Source organism: Silurus aristotelis (genome assembly GCF_946808225.1).
Source record: "Silurus aristotelis genome assembly, chromosome: 3".
NCBI lineage: Eukaryota > Metazoa > Chordata > Actinopteri > Siluriformes > Siluridae > Silurus > Silurus aristotelis.
The window spans coordinates 36,365,924-36,375,890 of NC_139576.1; the positions used below are offsets into that span (position 1 = coordinate 36,365,924).

The 9,967-nt window shown below is 45.2% G+C and overlaps 1 long non-coding RNA gene across 1 annotated transcript; it reads left to right on the top strand.

The window, feature by feature from the left end:
* Window positions 1-988: 988 nt before the first annotated feature.
* Window positions 989-9,967, top strand: LOC310723918. Its single transcript, XR_014532865.1, has 5 exons — window positions 989-3,535; window positions 4,198-4,328; window positions 5,248-5,341; window positions 5,625-8,446; window positions 8,503-9,967. It is a non-coding gene; the product is annotated as an uncharacterized lncRNA (long non-coding RNA).

Consider the following 9,967-nt stretch of genomic DNA (forward strand, 5'->3'; position numbering starts at 1 on the left):
AAGATTTCGAATGAACAAGCCGAGAGTTGATTTACATCTCCTGGAAGTTCCTTGCGTTCATTTGCATTCTGTCCACGTGATGTTTTTCTGTAGACTCGCACCCTGTCTTTAAAAACGAATTAATTTAAACGTCTGCTGTTTGTCGTTGTCCGTGCGAATGAGCTTCAATGCGCGGGCACTCGAATGAGCCGTAATTGCTGAGTTCTTGCACAGAACGATATCCTGACACGCTTGACATGCTTCATAACCAGCCGCGGTTAAGGCTTGCGTGAACATCCCCCAAGTCGGCTCTGTTAATCAGTGCATCGCCAGTGAGGCTAAGACAAGCGGGCAAGGTGGCTGTAATTGCAGGTGGTGGTAATTGTAGATGGCAATGATTGCCTCGGGTCCTCACAACAGCTCAACAGCAAGTCGGAATCAGGGCTGGGCAACAAGTGTAGAACTTTCCCTGCTAACATAAAGTGAATTGAAGATCCATTTCTACAGATTCTCATCCACGTCTGTCTCATTAGCAGGCTCGACCGAACTTCCTATTGTTTTCCCATATCTTTTAAAGATCTTTGCTATCAATTAAGTGCACCTCGGTTGTTTTTTTTGTGACTCCCTTCCTTCAAAGTTTCCTTTATTTCCACGTCAGACGTGATCGTTTTATTAAAGGCGTGTGCTCCGATAACGTGAATAGACCCATATATCACTTCTAGTGCTTTTAACTCTAGTGACACTCGTGTGGGTTGTTATAAGACTTCCCTCGATCTGACACCACACAGTACGTGTTGTACTGCCGTTCTCACGTCGTTTTTCGTGAATTTTAATTGAATCGGCAAAGGAATAAAAAATACCACACAATGCATTTGGCATGTCTCTCAGATTCAAACCATTGTGTGCCCCAAGTGCTCCCATGAAATATCACACGCCATCTTGTTTGATAATGAACTCATTTTGCTGGCATGTGGGAGAAAAAAAAAAAACATAACGCCTGTGCTAGCACTTTTTTTATTTTTATTTTTTTTTAAATAACCTCATGTCTACCTAGCGTGGGAGGGTGTAAATTAATCAAAAGTGATAATGCCATATGTGGCTCGCCTTTCACGAGGCACTTGCTCGGGAGTTTGAGAAGAGCGACAAGAAAGCAGCGATGCATTGCAGTTTTTTTGTTTTTTTCCATTTTTGACACACGTTCATACACGCTCATACACACGTGTGCTTGTGAGGCGCATGCCGAAAGCGTTGCCTGCTGCTCCCGTCAAGCGATCTGATGCTGACAGGCAGCTGTGAGACTGACATGCTCACTGAGGCAAGCTTTAACACTTGCAGGTGCAGGTGGCGGCTATAGGCTCTATACAGCACATCCGAAACGAAATCATTACTCAACCCTCGAGTTCTCGGGGAGGGAATGGAGCCGAATATAGTCCATGTGTACATCTGAGATGTCTAAAGGTTTTTTTAGCTTCCACAAGTTTATTGTTATGTTTGGAGTCCTGGGTATTGCTCTATCAGCTATACACTTTCATTCATATCAGTCCAATTTGATTTGTATAGCACTTTTTGAACCAAATATGCCTGGAAATGTCAGGTGTCCCAATTTCTTTGGCATTTATGGCGTTTTATGATGCCCCTTATACAGAATGCCTTATTACCTCATTCATCCAACTGAGTTCTCTGCAGTTGCTTACTGGATTTGAACTTAGGACCTTTAGATCAATGCTTTAACCACTAAACCACCACCTCCCCCACTGTCCACACTAGTATGTTATAACTAAGGAGTTCCTGGCTATACTATCATGTGGAACATGGAGGTGTATATTCCACAGCATAAAGATATACAGCTCCAAAATACGAAGACTTTACACATCTAGTGGTAGCTCAGTGGTTAAGGCTCGCAATTACTCATCAGAAGGTTGGAGATTCAAGCCTTGGTATCGTCAACCTCCACTTTGGGCCCTTGAGCAAGGGATTTAACCCTTTGTGCTTCAGGGGTGCTGTATCATGCCTGGCCCTGTGCTCCAACCCCAGCTTCCTAACATCACTGGTATATGCTAAGAAAGGATTTACAACTTTTCTGATGGAAGAGATTTTTCTCCACATTGATTCTGCCATGTGCCAGTTAGTCATCAGTGCTTGTCAAAAGAATATGACCAGAGACACACATTGTTCCTCTAAGCTACCACCTCCTCCACTGTCTATACTGGAATGTTATAACTAGAGGAGTTCCTGGATTTCTTTGCACCTACAACGAGGAAGTGGGATCTTACTGGTTAAGGCATCGGACTTTGTAAGTTCAAATCTCAGACACACTAAGCTGCCACTCCTAGGCTCCTAAGCAAGGCCTTTAACCCCATGTAAAAATAAGATTAATATAAATTGCTCTGGTTAATTGTGTCTGTGTAACGTCATAAATCTGATTGTCAGAGTTGAAGTTTGGGGTTATACCTTTGGCCTTTGGACCTGAAGGTCCTGAGTTTGAATTTAAGCCACACCAAGCCACTACTGGGCCACTGAGGAAGGCCCTTAAACCCATGTATAAATGAGATTAATGTAAGTCGCTCTGGATAAGGGCATCTAAAAAACGTTGTAAATGGAAATGTAACTACTTCCTGAGCTGATGATACAGGATTCTGGCCTTGCTGTGGTATAATCCATAAAGTAGTTTTCAAAGTTGCTTCTTGCTCCTCCACCATTCAAGCTTCACATGACATCACCCGAACAGCTAAGCGGTGTCGGAGAGTCGGGTCCGCGATGATTGCAGGCAGCTGGCGCTGAGGTGAAGTGACGTGTCTCGACACAGCGGCTCAGCGCTCGCACTGTGACTGACAACCGAGGGAATTCTACATTGTGTGCATCTGCTTGTGCAGAAAATGTTGACTGTTGGCTCCACACACTGTTTTTTGTGCAGTTTGATTCTTACCGAGGCACCGGAATGGCGCAAGGGGACGCGAACCCCCACTGGGCGGTGAGCAGGAAACAGACGGAAGGAGCGAACGCCGATAAGTATGTTTGAGGGTGAAATTTCCATTAACCTCCTGTGGACTGAGAAATAGACAGGGTTCGGTCAAACAGTTTTTATTTTTCGTGGTTTTCGCCTTAACTCGGCTTATCACGCCCGACCGCGATGTACGTCACGCCAGACCTCCCTCTCGCCTCTGTTAATTCGTGCTCAGTAGGTTTATTCGGCTGTTTGTTTAAGGGTGCTTGTTTAGGTGAGATATCGCGATTACCTGTAGCTTAATCCTCTCTCTACTTCCCATCGAAACCCGGGAGAAAATTTGTTTCGTTTAACTCTGGGTTTTTATTTCCCCCGAAGCGAGCAGGCAGCGAACGGAAATGTTTTAGCCTTCCTGGGTTGCTATGGAAACCACTTCAGAGAATAACGGATGGCTCTTGAGGGGAAAAAAAAAAAGTTCTGCAGAAGGATGAGAAAGTTTGCGACGAGTTTGCATGTTGTCGACAGCTACACTCGCACTATACCACTTCACCACACCAGCGTTTTTTCTTTATACAACAGACATGGGAGTGAGCTGTGTGGCTGTGTGTGAAGGTGAGAACCTTTATTTTTTTCCAGCAGGAAAGGCAACTGTGAACCCATGCATTTTCCTTCTTCACAATATGGAGTACTATTATAGACTCTAAATATATGACTTGTTTATATATTCTAAAGCAAGAAGTGAAGATGAACAGCTCCAAATGAAAATAGAATCGACTCCACACCACCAGTGGGAGCTCAGTGGTTAAGGCTCTGGGTTACTGATAGGAAGGTCAGAGGGGTCAAGCCACATTATTGCCAAGCTGCCATTGTGTGGGCCCTTGAGCAAAGCTTTTAACCCTCTGTGCTCCAGGGGTGCTGTTTCATGGTTGACCCTGTGCGCTGACCCCAGCTTTATAACATTGCTCAAATATGCAAAGAAAGAATTTTACTCTGCTGTAAAAAATACATGTGACAAACATAAAGGATCCCTTACCTGCAAATACCCAAATAATCTTTCTTCACATTTCAATAATGAGGCTAATATTTAAATATTTAAATTGTGATAAAAGTCAATTGGTGGTTAGACGTCTGCATCATTGAAGTGATAGTGTTGAAATTGTCTTTAAAAATGGGCTAGAATCAGCAGTAAACTACATTACCCGTCAGCCCTCGGATGTCACATGGTGGCCTCGCTAATCACTAATCAACTCCAACCGTGTCTTATGTTTTTAAAGCGCAACAGAGCAAACAGTCGTCTGGAGTCTTATCTCTGATGGAATGGCCTGCCCAGTCACCTCACCGAACTCCTATTGAACTGCTCTGGGATGATAAAAAAAAAATCTCCAACTAGTGAAGAACATCTTTGGTAAGTCTTACAACAAAGTGTTTCAGCTCAATGTTTGTAGAAACGAACTGTCAGGATGCTGAGTCTGTGTAAAGCTGGTATTCATGCTAAGGGAGGATTTTTTCATTAAATGGGAACCTCTGAATGTTGATAGATTTGTTTGGTCAGAGTAAATTTTCAAAGCGTTAAACGACCGAGTTTGGTGCAAAGAAACCAAAGGAACATGCATGTGCTTTTCAAAAACCACTAGACTAGGGGTTTCCACACTAGTTCTGGTTCTCTGTATGTATCTTTAAGCTTCCACACATGCCTGGGTTTGAGTTCTAATCAGTGTTAATGTTCCTGGTGTCTCTGAGTTGGTTTATTTTTATTATTTGTTATTGAATCGGCCTTTTCATCCAATGCCCATCTCCTGAATCACATGACCACGTCAAATGATCGCCCAGGAAAGCATAGCATTCCCAATAGCATCGTATACGGAGCATGTGGAATCTTCAGGATGTCTACGTTTGAGTGTATATAAGTCCTAACAGACGTGTGAATCGCAGAGAGCGAGTCTAATTAACGCGAAATACTCCACAACTAATTGGTTTCTTTCCCCCCAGAGATCCCAGGGCACCCTGCGGTGACTGAACGAGCATTTGAACAAGGCTACAACTGTACTAATGAGTAACAGTGCTGGAGAGAAGCAGAAATATTGATGCGGCCAGGCAGAGTCAATAAACCAAATGTAAGATTAAAGAACGTAGAGGATCTGTGAAGCAACATCACGTGGACATGTTCCCCGTCTACCGAGAGCGATTTAAACCGGCGTGGCTCGATCTAAAAACATATTCTCCGATTCGTTTTTCTATTCCTTTATGAAGATGGACTGTTTGCTCGACGTTCCTGTTCCTTCAGAGACCTGGATGACATTTGCTTCGGAAACATTCTTTCACAGCAACAGGGGAGGCGACACAATGAGGCGGGGAGGATAAAAGAATCGCCGCCCGGTCAAGTGACACTTCGAGGCCAGCCGTGGCGGGAACCTCACGGTAAATCTCCGAAGCCTTGTGTTCGCCACGTTCCACACCATTTCCATTCCCTCACCTTTCTCAAAGTGAAGGCTTTCACCCTCGCTATTCTTTGGCGACGAGGGAATTGAGCCGCTCCTCTTTCCCACTGGGTTCTCATTCGATTCTCTCTATCATATCCTCTCCCTTACCATCACCACCCTTCTTTCCTTCCTCATCCACCATTTGGGTGCCAGAAAGGGTAAGACAATTAATGACGACGTACAGTGTCCTAGTTTTTTTCTTTTCTTTTTTTCCCCCCCAGATATTGCGCTACGGCGATATGAAGGAAAGATTCCCAAACATTGCCGCCCAAAAATACCGGCTAGGTCGGTCACACGGCTCGGCCAATTATAGAACCGTGACAACCTGCAGGGGGCGAAGATGGAAATTCTCTGCTCCGATGCAATAAATCAAAGATGAACGGCTCATTTTCAAGGTGAGCACCAGCCCAGTTTTTGGGCGGCCGAAAAGAAGGGAGGAGGGGAAGTTGGAGAGTCTGGGATTCGCTGCACGGAAGCAGGAATTGGGCCATCGAGGACCTTCAGAGGACGGTTTATACAGTAATCACATTTAGCCTGACTTGCTAATATAAGGGAAATCTAATTGAAGCATTTCTACATTGCTGTATTTGAATGCAGGTCCAGGTCTAGATATTAAGGTGGCATTTTTTTGTTTGGTTTTGTTTTTTTCTTTAAGAAGCCCTCATTTGTCTGGTTGCATTGCACTCTGCAGGTTTTCTTTAATCCATCATCTAAACGGAAACCAACGGAATTGTGACGGAGCGTTGAATCATCTCGGCTTGCTGCCGTTTTAATAACACTCATGCATATTAGTGGGTCCGTGATGCATTCCCTAGAACCTAATTGGACCAAGAGTTAAAGGAAGCTCACAGCAGAATGACTGGATGGCGCTTAATGGCGCTCAGCGTGCGAAACCTCACCGCTGCTTTTGTGACTATTTCGCTTGTGTGTGTGACAATCTCTGTACCTTATACACTATAGGAGTGTTGCAAACTTATAGCTTCCAGGGTTCCCAGTTCCAACCTGGAGCTCAGGTCAGGACCTATGAAGAGTTTACATAGTGAATAAGAAGTTAGATTTCTGATTGGAAGGTCATGGGTTCAAATCCCTGCATTACCATGCTGTCACTAATGAGTCCTTAAGCAATTAACCCTCGATTGCACAGCTGTAGAACCGAGATAACGCTACGTGGATAAGGGCGTCTGCCAAATGCTATAAATGTAAATGTCAATATTTACTTCATATCCATTCAGGTTTCCTCCTTTGTCGGTTGTCCAGTTCACCCCCAAATCAAGTCATAAGTCATGGAAGAAATTAAACAACTTTCCTTCAAGGTGCTGCATAAACCATACAGTTATACACTATAATGGCAAAAGTATTGGGACATCTGACTTTTCCAGCCATATGTGCTTCTTCTCCAAACTGTTACTCCAAACTTGAAGGCACACAATTGTATATAAAGTCTCTGGATGCAGTAGCATTGAATTTTCCCTTCAATTTTCCTTCTGCTGTGGTGTTTAGCACGGATCTGAACTCGGATGTTGATCACACGGCCATTAGTGTGTGAGAGAAAAGCTTCAGTTTTTGAAAAAAGGAGCTGGAAGTGGAATAGAAATGTTCAGTGTGGGTGCCCTGATGATGCTCTACCTCTCTTCTGTGTGTGTGTGTGTGTGTGTGTGTGTGTGTGTGTGTGTATGTGTGTGTGTGTGTGTGTGTGTGTGTGAATGTCCTCATTTGTGTCTCACTCCAGGTTTATATTGTCAGTGTATTTGTGTGTGCATCCTTGTCTATATACACACGTGTGTGTGTGTGTGTGTGTGTGTGTGTGTGTGTGTGTGTGTGTGTGTGTGTGTGCTTATTTGTGTCTGAGTGAATAAATATAGTCAGTATATCTGTGTACACTTATATGCATTTGCTGTGTGTGTGTGTGTGTGTGTGTGTGTGTGTGTGTGTGTGTGTGTGTGTGTGTGCGCACACACGAAACTAGCAATGCACTAATTGTTCTAGTGTAATTGTGCACATTTCGGGGTGTGTATGTGTCTGTATGTCCGTGTGAGCACAAAAGCTTGCGCGCGTGTGTGTGTGTGTGTGTGTGTGTGTGTGTGTGTGTGTGTGTGTGTGTATGTGTGTGTGTCTTGCTGCGCCGGCATTCTTTACGCTGACAGCAGCGCTGCGCTCGGCTCCTCGGCACACTCTCATTACTGGGCTGCACTGAGAAACAATGGGCAGGATCGGAACAATGTGCGCGAGTGCCCTCGAGCTGTGGCCTACTCCGGCGCCGCAGAGTTCCACAGGAATAAATCACACCGTGCGCAGGAGAAGGAAGAGGACGAGGATGAGGAGGTGCACTACAGCATCCTCTCTTCCCTTCACACATTGAATACAGGACGTCTCGTCGATGCCACCTTCCAACATCCCCTTTAATTAGCGCTGAGCCTCGTTTTCCACGATAAGTAAAGGGAAGCGTCGCTCGGCTCTCATTATAAGCGCAGCTCTTTCCGGAAATATACGACACAATGTTTAGGAATTAGGGTTTTTTTTCCCCCTATTTTTAGCTTTTTAACCCGGCGTTACGTTCCGCGGGACTCTTCGCCACGTCCTTCGTGCATAAAAGAAATATTTTAATTATTGTACTCAACAGTCTCTTCGGTGCCATTGGTCAAATTGATAATTCGAAAGAACGAAGGAGAAAGAAAGAAGAGAATGTCTGCAAAGGAAGGAAGGAAAGAGGGGGAGAGGGAGGGAGGGAGGGAGGTGGTGTGGGTGGGGTGAGTGTGATAAAATGATAATTAGTGTTAATCTGATACCATTGCCTAGCAACAGACCATAGGCTGTAATAAAGGAGTAATGGATTCTATTTTTGTCTTCGCTTTCTTTCCGCCTCCTCTCTCCTTCGCCTTTTCCTCCTCTGGATGAGACAGAAGGAGGGAGGGAGGGAAGGAGGAAGAACAAGATATACCTTAGTCCATCTTGTCCAAGGGTGGATGGTGTGAACTGCTCTGAAATCAACACGGTCCCATGAAATCGCACGTTCACGTGGTGTATCCAGGCCCTGGAGCGGGGGGCAGGCGGGGGGGGCGTGAGGGGGTGGTGGTGGCTTGGGGGGAACTCAATTCCTAGCATGTGCAAATTGTCTGCAAATACAGGTGTCTTTCTTCCCTGCAGAAACGCTAAGCGCGGAAAAAAAAAAACGCGTCACGTTGTGACAAAGCTAGCTTCAGATCCGCCAGCCGTACAGGGGCCGTGTTTCATTTGTTCTGCCATGTATTAACATTTCAAAGGCGATTTTTATTCACTACAAACTGGTCTGAGCCTCCACGCGGGAGGTGCGACGTTTTGATATCGCTGGCGTTTGACGTCGACGGCCATCTTGTGTTCTGTAAGAGGATGGAAGGCCTCGTTAAATGGAGCGCGTCAACGCAAATCGTGCAGATTAGCACACGAGAATTTTATATATATTGGTCTGGGCAACATGGAGAGTTGATTTACACGTGAGATCGAAGGAGACGTTATTGGGTATGTGCGATTAATGTTCGACACGTGATCGATTAGGGGGATGTTGTTAGGTGTGAGGATGATGGACAAAGGATGTTGAAGTACACACGATCGATAAGAGACGTTATTGTGTGTACGGAGAATGGCTTAATCTGAGAGTAGGAATGTAGAGGTGATATCGAATGCATCAGCATTTATGAATCGCAGCGGTGAGAGGGGGTAAAAGCGCTGACGCACGTGTGAAATCGGCGGCGTGTTGCTTTCGCTCGTTCGCGTTCGCAATTAAAATGGCTTCACCGTTTTCCAGCCATCGAATTCCCTGGACGGAATTGTAAAGAGGGAGGGGAGAGAGAGAGAAAAAACACGTTGATGAATTGCGACGGCGTTAATTAAATCTGAAATGACGAATCAAGTGAGTTAATATGACCGCTGACACTCAGGTCACTTTAATGTAAGACTTCCTCCTCATCTTCTTCATCTTCTTCCTCTGCAGGGGTGTAGTGGAGCACATTTCATGATTTTTATGTTTTTGTACGTCTGCTTCCTCTCCAACATGAACACATCCTTTGTTTGTAGTATCGAATGCAGCACGGCTTCTTCTTCACCTCGAATGCTCTCCCATAAGGCTGTAACTGCAGTGAAACCTCTCTCGAATCATTTGGAGCAAATCGGTACCCAGGGGCTGTTTCAGGGCTTGGAGGACACTCGTGGGTGGACGTGTGCGCGGGCGTTACGCGCATGGGCGGCCGCGTTTCACACCAAATGACGTCTTGATTCCCTTCAAGTGCCAATCAGGGGAAACACACTTCTGGGGTTACAAGCCTGATTACTTCCCTGAAGGACCTTAACAGGCAAACACATGAAGGGAGGGAGAGTGGGAGAGACAGAGAATGAGAATGAAAGAGTGAGACAGAGAAAGACTGGGAGAGCGAGGGAGAAAGGAGAAACGGAGGCAGAGACCCAATCGAGTAAGAGAGACAAAGAAAGCAAGAAAGAATGTGTGAGAGAATGAAAAAGAGTGTTACAGAGTGAAGGAGCAAAATGTGAGACTGAGACTAACTGGGAAAGAAAGAGACTTCGAGAGAGAGAC